Below are 9,891 nucleotides of genomic sequence, written 5' to 3'. Positions count from 1 at the left end.
GATACGATCATATAAGGAAGACGGAGAAACCATACAAGCTAGAACCCGACCGGGCTCCGAAACATCTAATCTCACGAACTGGTTGGACGAGGCTTGAACATCAACTGCAAGAGGCCTTTCACTAACAGGAATGAATGTATGGCTACCGATACTCACCGCCTTCCTACTCAAGGCATCGGCCACCACATTGGCCTTCCTAGGATGATACATAATAGTAATATCATAATCTTTTAGCAGCTCCAACCATCTCTGTTTTCTCAAATTTAGATCCTTCTGTTTGAATAAGTGCTGAAGACTCCGATGATCTGTAAATACCTCACAAGACACACCATAGAGATAATGCCTCCAAATTTTCAATGCATGAACAATAGCTGCCAACTCTAAATTATGAACATAGTAGTTCTTTTCATGTGGCTTCAATTAGCATGAAGCATAAGCAATCACTCTACTCTCCTGCATTAAGACACACCCAATACCGATCCGAGAAGCATCACAATACACTGTATAAGAGCCTGAAGCTGAAGGCAAAACTAGAACTCGAGCTGTAGTCAAGGCAGTCTTGAGCTTCTGAAAGCTCTCTTCACACTCACCCAACCACCTGAATAGAGCACCTTTCTGGGTCAATTTAGTCATGGGCGATGCAATAGACGAAAAACTCTCCACAAAGCGACGATAATAACCGACTAAGCCAAGAAAACTCCGAATCTCAGTAGCTGAAGATGGACTAGGACAACTCTTAACTGCCTATATCTTCTTCGGATCCACCTTAATTCTATACACTATGTGCCCCAAGAATGCCACCGAGCTAAACTAGAACTCACACTTGGAGAATTTGGCATAAAGTTTCTCCTCCCTCAGCTTCTGTAGTACAATACTCAAATGATGTGCATGCTCCTCCTGGCTATGCGAGTATACCAGGATATCATCAATAAATACTACGACAAACAAATCAAGATATGGATGGAATACATTATTCATCAAGTGCATAAATGCTGCTGGGGTGTTGGTCAGCCCAAAAGACATCACGAGAAATTCATAGTGACCATAACGGGTCCTGAATGCCGTCTTTAGAATATTTGAATCCCAAATTTTTAACTGGTGATACCCAGACCTTAAATCCATTTTAGATAATACCATCGCTCCCTGAAGTTGATCAAATAAATCATCAATACGCGGAAAATGATACTTGTTATTGATTGTAACTTTGTTCAACTGCCTATAGTCGATGCATATCCGTATAGTACCGTCTTTCTTTTTCAGAAATAGAACTGGTGCACCCCAAGGAAACACACTAGTCCTAATAAACCCCTTATCAAGAAGTTCCTGATGTTGCTCTTTCAATTCTCTCAATTCAGCTGGTGCCATAAGATACGGAGGAATAGAAATAGGTTGAGTTCCCGGCACCAAGTCAATACCGAAATAAATATCCTTGTCGGGTGGCATGGCCGACAGGTCTGCAGGAAATATATCCAAAAAGTCCTACACTACGGGTACAAAATCAAAGTAGGAGTGTCTGCATCAACATCTCTCACAAAGGCCAAATATGACAAACACCCCTTCCCAACCATCCGTTAGGCCTTCAAATAAGAAATTACCCAGCTGGGAATATAATTTAGGGAACCTCTCCACTCGACCTTCGGCAATCCCGATATTGCCAACGTCACCATTTTTTGCGTGACAGTCCAGAATAGCATGACATGGAGACAACCAATCCATACTCACGATTACATCGAAATCAACCATACTAAGCAATAATAGATCAACTCTAGTCTCAGTCCCCATATAGTTACCACACACGACCGATACATACGGTCCATAATAATAGTATCACCCACCGGCGTAGATATACGAATAAGTGAAACTAAGAACTCACGAGGTATATTCAGATAACAAACAAAATATGATGAAACATACGAATATGTGGAACCAGGGTCAAATATATAGAAGCTTCCCTGTGGAACACTAAAACAATACCTGTGATCACTGCATCTGAAGCAACTGTATCTGGCATGGCAGGAAAAGCATAGAATCAGGCCTGGACACCACCTAATCGGCCTCCCCCTCTAGGGCGACCCCTAACTAACTGAGCCCTACCCCGAGCTGGCTGGGCGGGTGGTGAAGCAACTAGTGCAAAAGTCGTATCCTGACTCCTCTACTGAACTGGACCTCGCGTAAGGCATGGACAATATTTCCTCACACGACCCAGCTCTCCACACTCATAGCAATCCCTCTCGAAAAATGGCAGCGAGTTTTGAGGCGAACCTCGAGAACCAGAATAACTACCAGAAGAACCTAGTATAGATGAACCCTGAACTGATGGTGCACGAGATGAACTCTAAGCTGGAAGTGCACCAAGAGAAGACTGGCTTTGTGGGTTCACTGTATGAACCATGGCTAGCTGATGCGCCATGATGGACTGAACGAGCCATCAGAGCAGGCCTATAAGGATGACCCCTGATGTGATAGGGTAGTCCTCTAGAAAGAACACTACTTTAACTACCCGGAACACGAGACCTCTTGGCCTCCCTCTCCTAACGCTCCTGACTACGGACTATCTCTAGCCGTCGAGCACTATCAACCACCTCATTGAATTTAGCACCTGCTACATTTCCTAGAGTCATAACAAAACGGAACTGCTGGTTGAGGCCATTAATGAACCTCCTGATCTTCTCCCTCTCAGTGGTAACCAACCAAATTGCATGACGAGCCAACTCTGAAAACCGCATCTCATACTAAGTCACGGACAAGTCCTTCTAATATAAGTACTTAAACTGCCTACGTAGTTCCTTTCTATGGGTCTGTGGCACAAACTTCTCCAGAAATAATACGGAGAACTCATGCCATGAAGGTGGAGCGCACCAATTGGTCTTCTTCTCTCATAAGGCTCTCACCATCTGAAGGCTGCCACAGAAAATTAAAAAGTAGAGAACGAGACTCCATTGGTCTCCAGAATACCCGTTGTTCGAAGCATCCACTGGCACATATCCAGGAAACCCTGTGCATCCCCTGACTTAGAACCGCTAAATGATGGAGGTCGAAGCCTCCAAAATCTCTCAAGTCTCCTCTGCTCATCATCAGCCATAATAGGGACTACCGGAGCCTGAGCAGCTGCAACCAGCCGGACTGGTGCTGCCCTTGGTATCTGAAGTCCCTGCACTACATGCTTTGGAAAACAGGCAATAGGGGTATAAGTACCTCCCCCGGCCTGAGAAGTGACTGGTGTGGCCTGAGCCGAAACCACCTAAGCAAGGCGAGTGCAAACAGTAAAAATATCAATTAAAGCCTCCTGAAGGCTTGGAATCACAATAGGCACAGCTGGTGCCTGAGATGGTCCTGTCGGCTCAACTATATCTAGAATCTGCTCCTGAGTTGGAGAAACTGGTGGTGCTACAGGTGCTGATCCAACTGTTGTACTAGCTACATCTCGACCTCTACCACGTCCCCGACTACTCGCGGCCCTAACTAGTGGCACTGGTGGCTGACCGTCCGATCCGGTAGTACGTGTCCTCACTATCTATGAGAGAATAGAATAACATAAATTTTAGTTTTGGAATCATCAAATCCGCACGACAGAATACAAGAAAGTCAAATTTTCCTAAGGGTTCGACAACCTCTCGAAAATAAGTACAAACGTCTCTGTACCGATCCGCAAGACTTTACTAAACATGCTCATGACTTGTGAGACCTATGTAACGTAGGCTATGATACCAGCTTATCACGACCCAAAATCACACCTGTCGTGATGGCGCATATCTCAGTACTAGGCAAGCGAACAACCTCAATAAACCATAATTTCTTTAAGTTTGAAAACATCTTATTTACACTCAATATAAAAATCTTACAAATACTAATATAAAACACTCCCAAAATCCGGTGTCACTGAGTATATGAGCATCTAAATGATAACAAAGTCTGACTGATAAAAACACTATCTGAAAATATAGAACAATACAACACTGAAAGAAAGATAGTCAAGGTCAGTGGATGCCAAGCAGCTACCTTGATAGTCTCCAAATGATAACACTCTGAGATCTAACAATCACCGTATCCAGAAGCACCTGATCTGCACACGAGGTGCAGAGTGTAGTATGAGTACAACCAATTCATTAAGTAACAAGGTTAACCTTTGGGCCGAAAGTAGTGACGAGCTCAGCAAGTACAGTCCAGTATAGAAATAACAGTACAGAAATGTAGGCATGCTTTCAAGTTCAACAGTTAAACTCAGTACTGTATATGGCCAATCCAACCCAGGAAAAAATCAACCCCATATATATATACATCAACTGTCTGTCAGTGACTCAGTACCGTATAAGGCCAATCCAGCCTAGGGGTAAATATATCCCCAAATATAGATGACTCGAACAAGATCCATGTACAGGGAAAATTTATCACAATTATAAATAAATAAGGCAATTCCATTCCTTGGGAAGTCCATCCCGAAGATATATAAATAAATAAGGCAAGTCCATGCCCTGGGAAGTCCACCCCGAATATAATTCATCTATGCTCACTGTGGGGGATGCAGACTCCGGAGGGGCTCTTTCAGCCCAACCGTGATATAAAGCTGATATGGAATGCTGCAGGAGGGCATCCCTGACCCATATAATAATAAATACTATAAGGCCTGCGGCAGTGGGCAGCCGCAATCAATATAATAATATATATAAAACCGATATGGCCTGCTGCGGCACGCATCTCGATCCCATCAATATCTTTACAATGGATGAACATGATTGAGTATGAAACTTACATTTTGAAAACAATTAATTCAATAGCAACACGACCCTACGTGTCCCAAAATATCGGCACGTAGCCTAAACATGATCTTTAATATGAGCCTCGACTCAATTTCTCTAACACGTGGAGAATATGCAGATAATAACTATAACAACACGGCTAGTCGTTTTAAAAGCTGTAGCCCCATTCCCCTATTTACTGCTCATTCTGTACTTTATAACTGTTATGTGAATTACCGGGGTAGTCGGTTCAGGTCCGGAAAGATTTTAGAATGATTTGGAACACTTAATTCCAAAGTTTAAAACTTAAGTTGAAAAGGTTGACTGGTTGACTTTTTGATATCGGGGTCGGAATCCAGTTCTGAAAATTTTCATAGCTCCGTTAGGTCATTTATGACTTGCGTACAAAACGTGAGGTCAATCGAACTTGATTTAATATGTTCATGCGTCATTTGTAGAAATTGAACGTTTCAAAGTTCATTAGGCTTGAATCTATGGGTGATTCGTGTTTTTATTGTTGTTGGATGTGATTTGAAAACTCGACTAAGTTTAGGACTTGTTGGTATATATCGTAGACATACCGAGGGGCTCGGGCGTGTTTCGGATGGCATTCAGAGTATTTTCCTTCATTTTGGCACTGCTGATAGCTGCTGATTTCTAGTATTTTAAACCTTCTTTGCGATCGTGAAGATTGGGATGCGATCGCATATGCTTAGTTGAGGCAGTGTTGATTTTGTTCTTCGCGACCGCGTGAGGTCAATCACGATCGCGTAGATTGGGCCAGTCTATGCATCGCGATCGCGTGGCATTGTTTGCGATCGCGTAAGGTTAATTGAGGGCTGCTGAGTTTTATGCTTCGCGATCGCATGAAGCGGTATGCGATCGCGTAGCTTTGAGACTTTGTAACTCGCGAACGCATGAAGACGGTCACGTTCGCGTAGAGTAACGGAGCAGAAGTGGAGGTCATGCGTTTGCTCTATGCGATTCCGTGAAGAGGGTTGCGATCGTGTAAAGTTGGGAATTCTGTGCTTTGCGATCGCGTGGTGATATACGCGACCGCGTAAAGTTATTTTGGGCAGTGGAAAGATTGTGCTTCGCGATCGCGTGTGATTGTTCGCGATCGTGTAGAGAAAATGACTGGCCAGAGAGTTGAAGTTCTGAAAATGGAACTTCGTTCCATTTTCCATTTTTAACGATTTGGAGCTCGGATTGAGGCGATGTTTGGGATATTTTCAGGGTAAGCATCAGTGTAAGTGTTCTTAACTTAATCTTGGTTAGATTACCCGAATCCATCATTGTTTTTAACATTTAATTCATGATTTAAGTTGGAAATATTTGAAAACCATCTTGGATAGATTTGAGGGTCGAATTGTTATCGGAATTTAGTCATTTTGGTATGGTTAGACTCGTGGTTGAATGCGCGTTCATATTTCGTAACTTTTGCCGGATTCCGAGACGTGGGCCCCATGGAAATATTTTGTGTTAATTTCGGATTTTATTAAAAAATATAGTATTTTCTTACGGGATTGATTCTATAATTTTTTAAAAACTGTATCGAATTAATTATGACTAGATACGAGTCGATCAGAGTCGGAAAGTCGAGGAAAAAGCCTATTACTTGGTTAAATTGGAATAAGTCGAGGTAAATGACTTGTCTAACCTTGTGTGGGGGAAATGTTCCCTAGGATTGGTTTAATGTGATAATTGTAATGTGATGAAAGTCATGACACTAGGTGACGAGTGTAGATCACTGTCGCATATTAATTAAATTATTAAATCTTGTTATATTCTCCATCATTGATTTGATTTATATACTTTAAATTTGCTTGACCTTCTCTTGCTAATTATTTTTACCTGTTAGCTGAAACTTGGTTTCTTTTATTCGGTTTATTAATTAAAGGTGGAATTTATTTAATTTCAAATATTATTAAAAATGAAGTATTTTACATTTAAAATTTTGATATTTAAAACAAGGTAGTAAATTTGTGAATTATTATATTTGCTGAATATTTTGTGAGATTTTTGTACTAATTATGATGGAGCCGTGAGCTCTTTATTGGGAAAAAATATTATCATGAATTATTTTGGCATGAGCCGTGAGCTCTTTATTATGAAAAAATATTATTGTTGATTTATTTTAGCAAATTAAAATATTTGGGCATTTGAGGTGCAAATTGTGATATATTGTGATATTGATACGCATGCGGTGGTATAAGGTTTGGGTGTTGAAACACATGCGGTGAGATAAGGGTGGCTTGATACGCGTGGCTAGTAGGAAACACTACTAGAAGTCATGCGGTGTGATAAGGATGGCTAAAACGCGGGATGCTATTTCGGAAAAAATATTTTCTTTAAAATAAATTGTGAAGGCTCCCACGGTGATATAAGAAAATGAGATATTGTGAATTTATTTATGATTTAGGACTACGAGGCGGTACATCGAGAGTGCCCTTGTTGATATTGATTTATGGCCGCAGTTGCCTTTGATTATTGTTGTGATATTCTTGAAGTTGAAAAGAATTCTGTTTTGTTTCCACGAGGTATTATTTGCCATTATTTGGTGTAATTAAATGGTGACATACTAGTTGATTCATTTGCATTGTCATTTTATCTTATTATATTGTTAAACATTTTACCATGTCATTATTTATTTTCCAGTAGGGCCTGACCTGACCTCGTTACTACTCTACCGAGGTTAGGTTGGGTACTTACTGGGTACCGTTATGGTGTACTCATACTACGCTTCGGCACATATTTTTGTGCAGATCCAGGTACATCTTATTACTCCAAACATCAGTGAGTTACCTGTGTACGGAGATTTCGAGGTATATCTACCAGCGTCCGTAGACTCCGGAGTCCCCTTCTATCATTACCATGTTGCTTCTTTATTTCTCCTTAAACCTTGATATATAGAGACATTGAGAAATTTCTTAGAAGGTTGTGACTTTTTTCTACCGGGTTTTGGGAGCTGTAATTAAGTAAATTTGAAGATTTTTTTTATTTATTTCAGATTTCTATTTTTATTCCGCATTGATTGGCTTACCTAGTCTTAGAGAGTAGGTGCCATCACGACATCCTGCAGAGGGAATTTGGAGTCGTGACAAGTTGGTATCAGAGCTCTAGGTTCATAGGTGTTATGAGTCACAAGTAGGTTTAGTAGAGCCTTGCGGATCGGTACCGAGACGTCTGTACTTATCTTTGGGAGGCTATGGAACTATTAGGAAAATATTCACTTCTTTGATTCCTTATCGTGCGCACTGTTGACTTCAAAGTTCTAAACCATTATCTTTCTATTCTCTCACAGATGGTGAGGACACGCACAACTGGATCCGATGAACAGACACCCACGCCCCCTGTTGGAGCCGCAAGAGGCCGGGTTCGGGGCAGAGGCTGAGCCAAAGGCCAAGGAAGACCACTTGGTACAGCCAGAGCACCTGCATGAGCTGCTGCAGCAGAGCCAACCGTAGCTCCAATTGGAGAGCAGGCACCTGAGACGCCTGTTACTACTCCTGCACTTCAGGAGACTCTTGCCCAGTTTTTGAGCATGTTTGGCACTCTATCTCAGGCAAGGCTAATTCCACTTGCTCCTACCACATCTCAGGCCGGGGGAGGAGCACAAACTCCCGCCGCCTGTACTCCAGAGCCACGGGACCAAGTTGACCATGCCCCAGAGGTTATACCAGTGCAGTCATTTGCCCAGTTCCGCCTGAGATTAGGACAGCAATTTCAGAGGGGGAGTAGCTCAAGCTCGAGAGGTAGAAGAAGTACCACCCTCTCACATTCAACGGTTTGGCTTTAGAGGATGCTCAGGGTTTTCTGAATGAATGTCACTGTATCCTTCGTACTATGGGTATTATGGATTCCAGTGGGGTTTCTTTCACGACATTCCAGTTTAGACGAGCATCCTACCAGTGGTGGCAGGAATATGAGTTGGATGTTCCTCAGAGTCTTAGAGATGCTTGGCACGCAGAGTTTGAGCTGTTGCGCCGGGGTTCTATGACCGTGTCAGAGTATATGGACCGATTTAGTGAATTGGATAGGCATGCACCAGCCTTAGTTGCTATTGTTCGAGTGCGGGTTCACAGATTTATTGAGGGTCTCCACCATAGTATCAGATTTAGTATGGCCTGAGAGCTAGAGATGTAAATCACATACTAACAGGTGGTGTAAATTTCTAGGAGATTGGAAGGTATGCAGATTCGGAAGAGGGAAGCTAAGTGACCCCGAGATTCTGGCACATATAATAATTCTCGTGCTCCAGTTGTAGCCCATCATGGTAGAGGTTATGTGAGCCGTCCTATTCATTCAACACTTCCAGCTTCCATTGGTATTCCGGCTACTCCCAGACCTTAGGTTGCATATTATGTACCGCCAGTGTCTATTGTACCTCCTGTACGGGGTGATTTCAGCGGGCAGTCTAGTCGATCAGGCTCGAGCCAGTCCCATCAGCCATGTCGTCAGAGGGCTTATTTTGAGTGTGGTGACACTCGTCATATCATGAGAGATTGCCCCAGATTTAGGATGTGTATACCTTCACATATTTTTTAGGCCCCACCCATTCCACAGGGCCCTCAGGCTTCTTAAGCCATGATTACTGCACCAATTGCCAATCCACCTGCACATCCAACCAGAGGTGGAGGTAGGATAGGTAGAGGTCTCCCTAGAGGTGGAGGCCAGGTCAGATATTATGCCCTTCCTGCTAGGACAGAGGCCGTTGCATCCGATTCTGTTATCACATGTATTATTCCAGTCTGTCATAGAGATGCATTAGTCTTATTTGATCCAGGCTCCACTTATTCTTTTGTGTCATCTTATTTTGCCCTGTATTTAGGCGTATCACGTGATTCCTTGAGTTCTTTTGTTTATATATCTACACCCGTGGGTGAATCTATTATTGTGGATCGTGTGTATCGGTCGTGTTTAATTGTTATCAGTGGTTTTGCGACCAGAGATGATTTATTATTACTCAGTATGCTGGATTTCAATATTATTTTGGGCATGGACTGGTTGTCGCCCTATCACGCTATTCTTGATTGTTACGCCAAGACGGTAACATTGGCTATGCTAGGTTTACCGCGGCTAGAATGGAGAGGTACCTCGGATCATGTTCCTATCAGGGTTGTTTCATTTCTTAAAGATCAACGAATGGTTGAGA

The sequence above is a fragment of the Nicotiana tomentosiformis genome, chromosome 3 (genome assembly GCF_000390325.3).
Source record: "Nicotiana tomentosiformis chromosome 3, ASM39032v3, whole genome shotgun sequence".
NCBI lineage: Eukaryota > Viridiplantae > Streptophyta > Magnoliopsida > Solanales > Solanaceae > Nicotiana > Nicotiana tomentosiformis.
The sequence above is the reverse complement of the archived record's forward strand: the minus strand, read 5'-3'. Positions refer to the sequence as shown.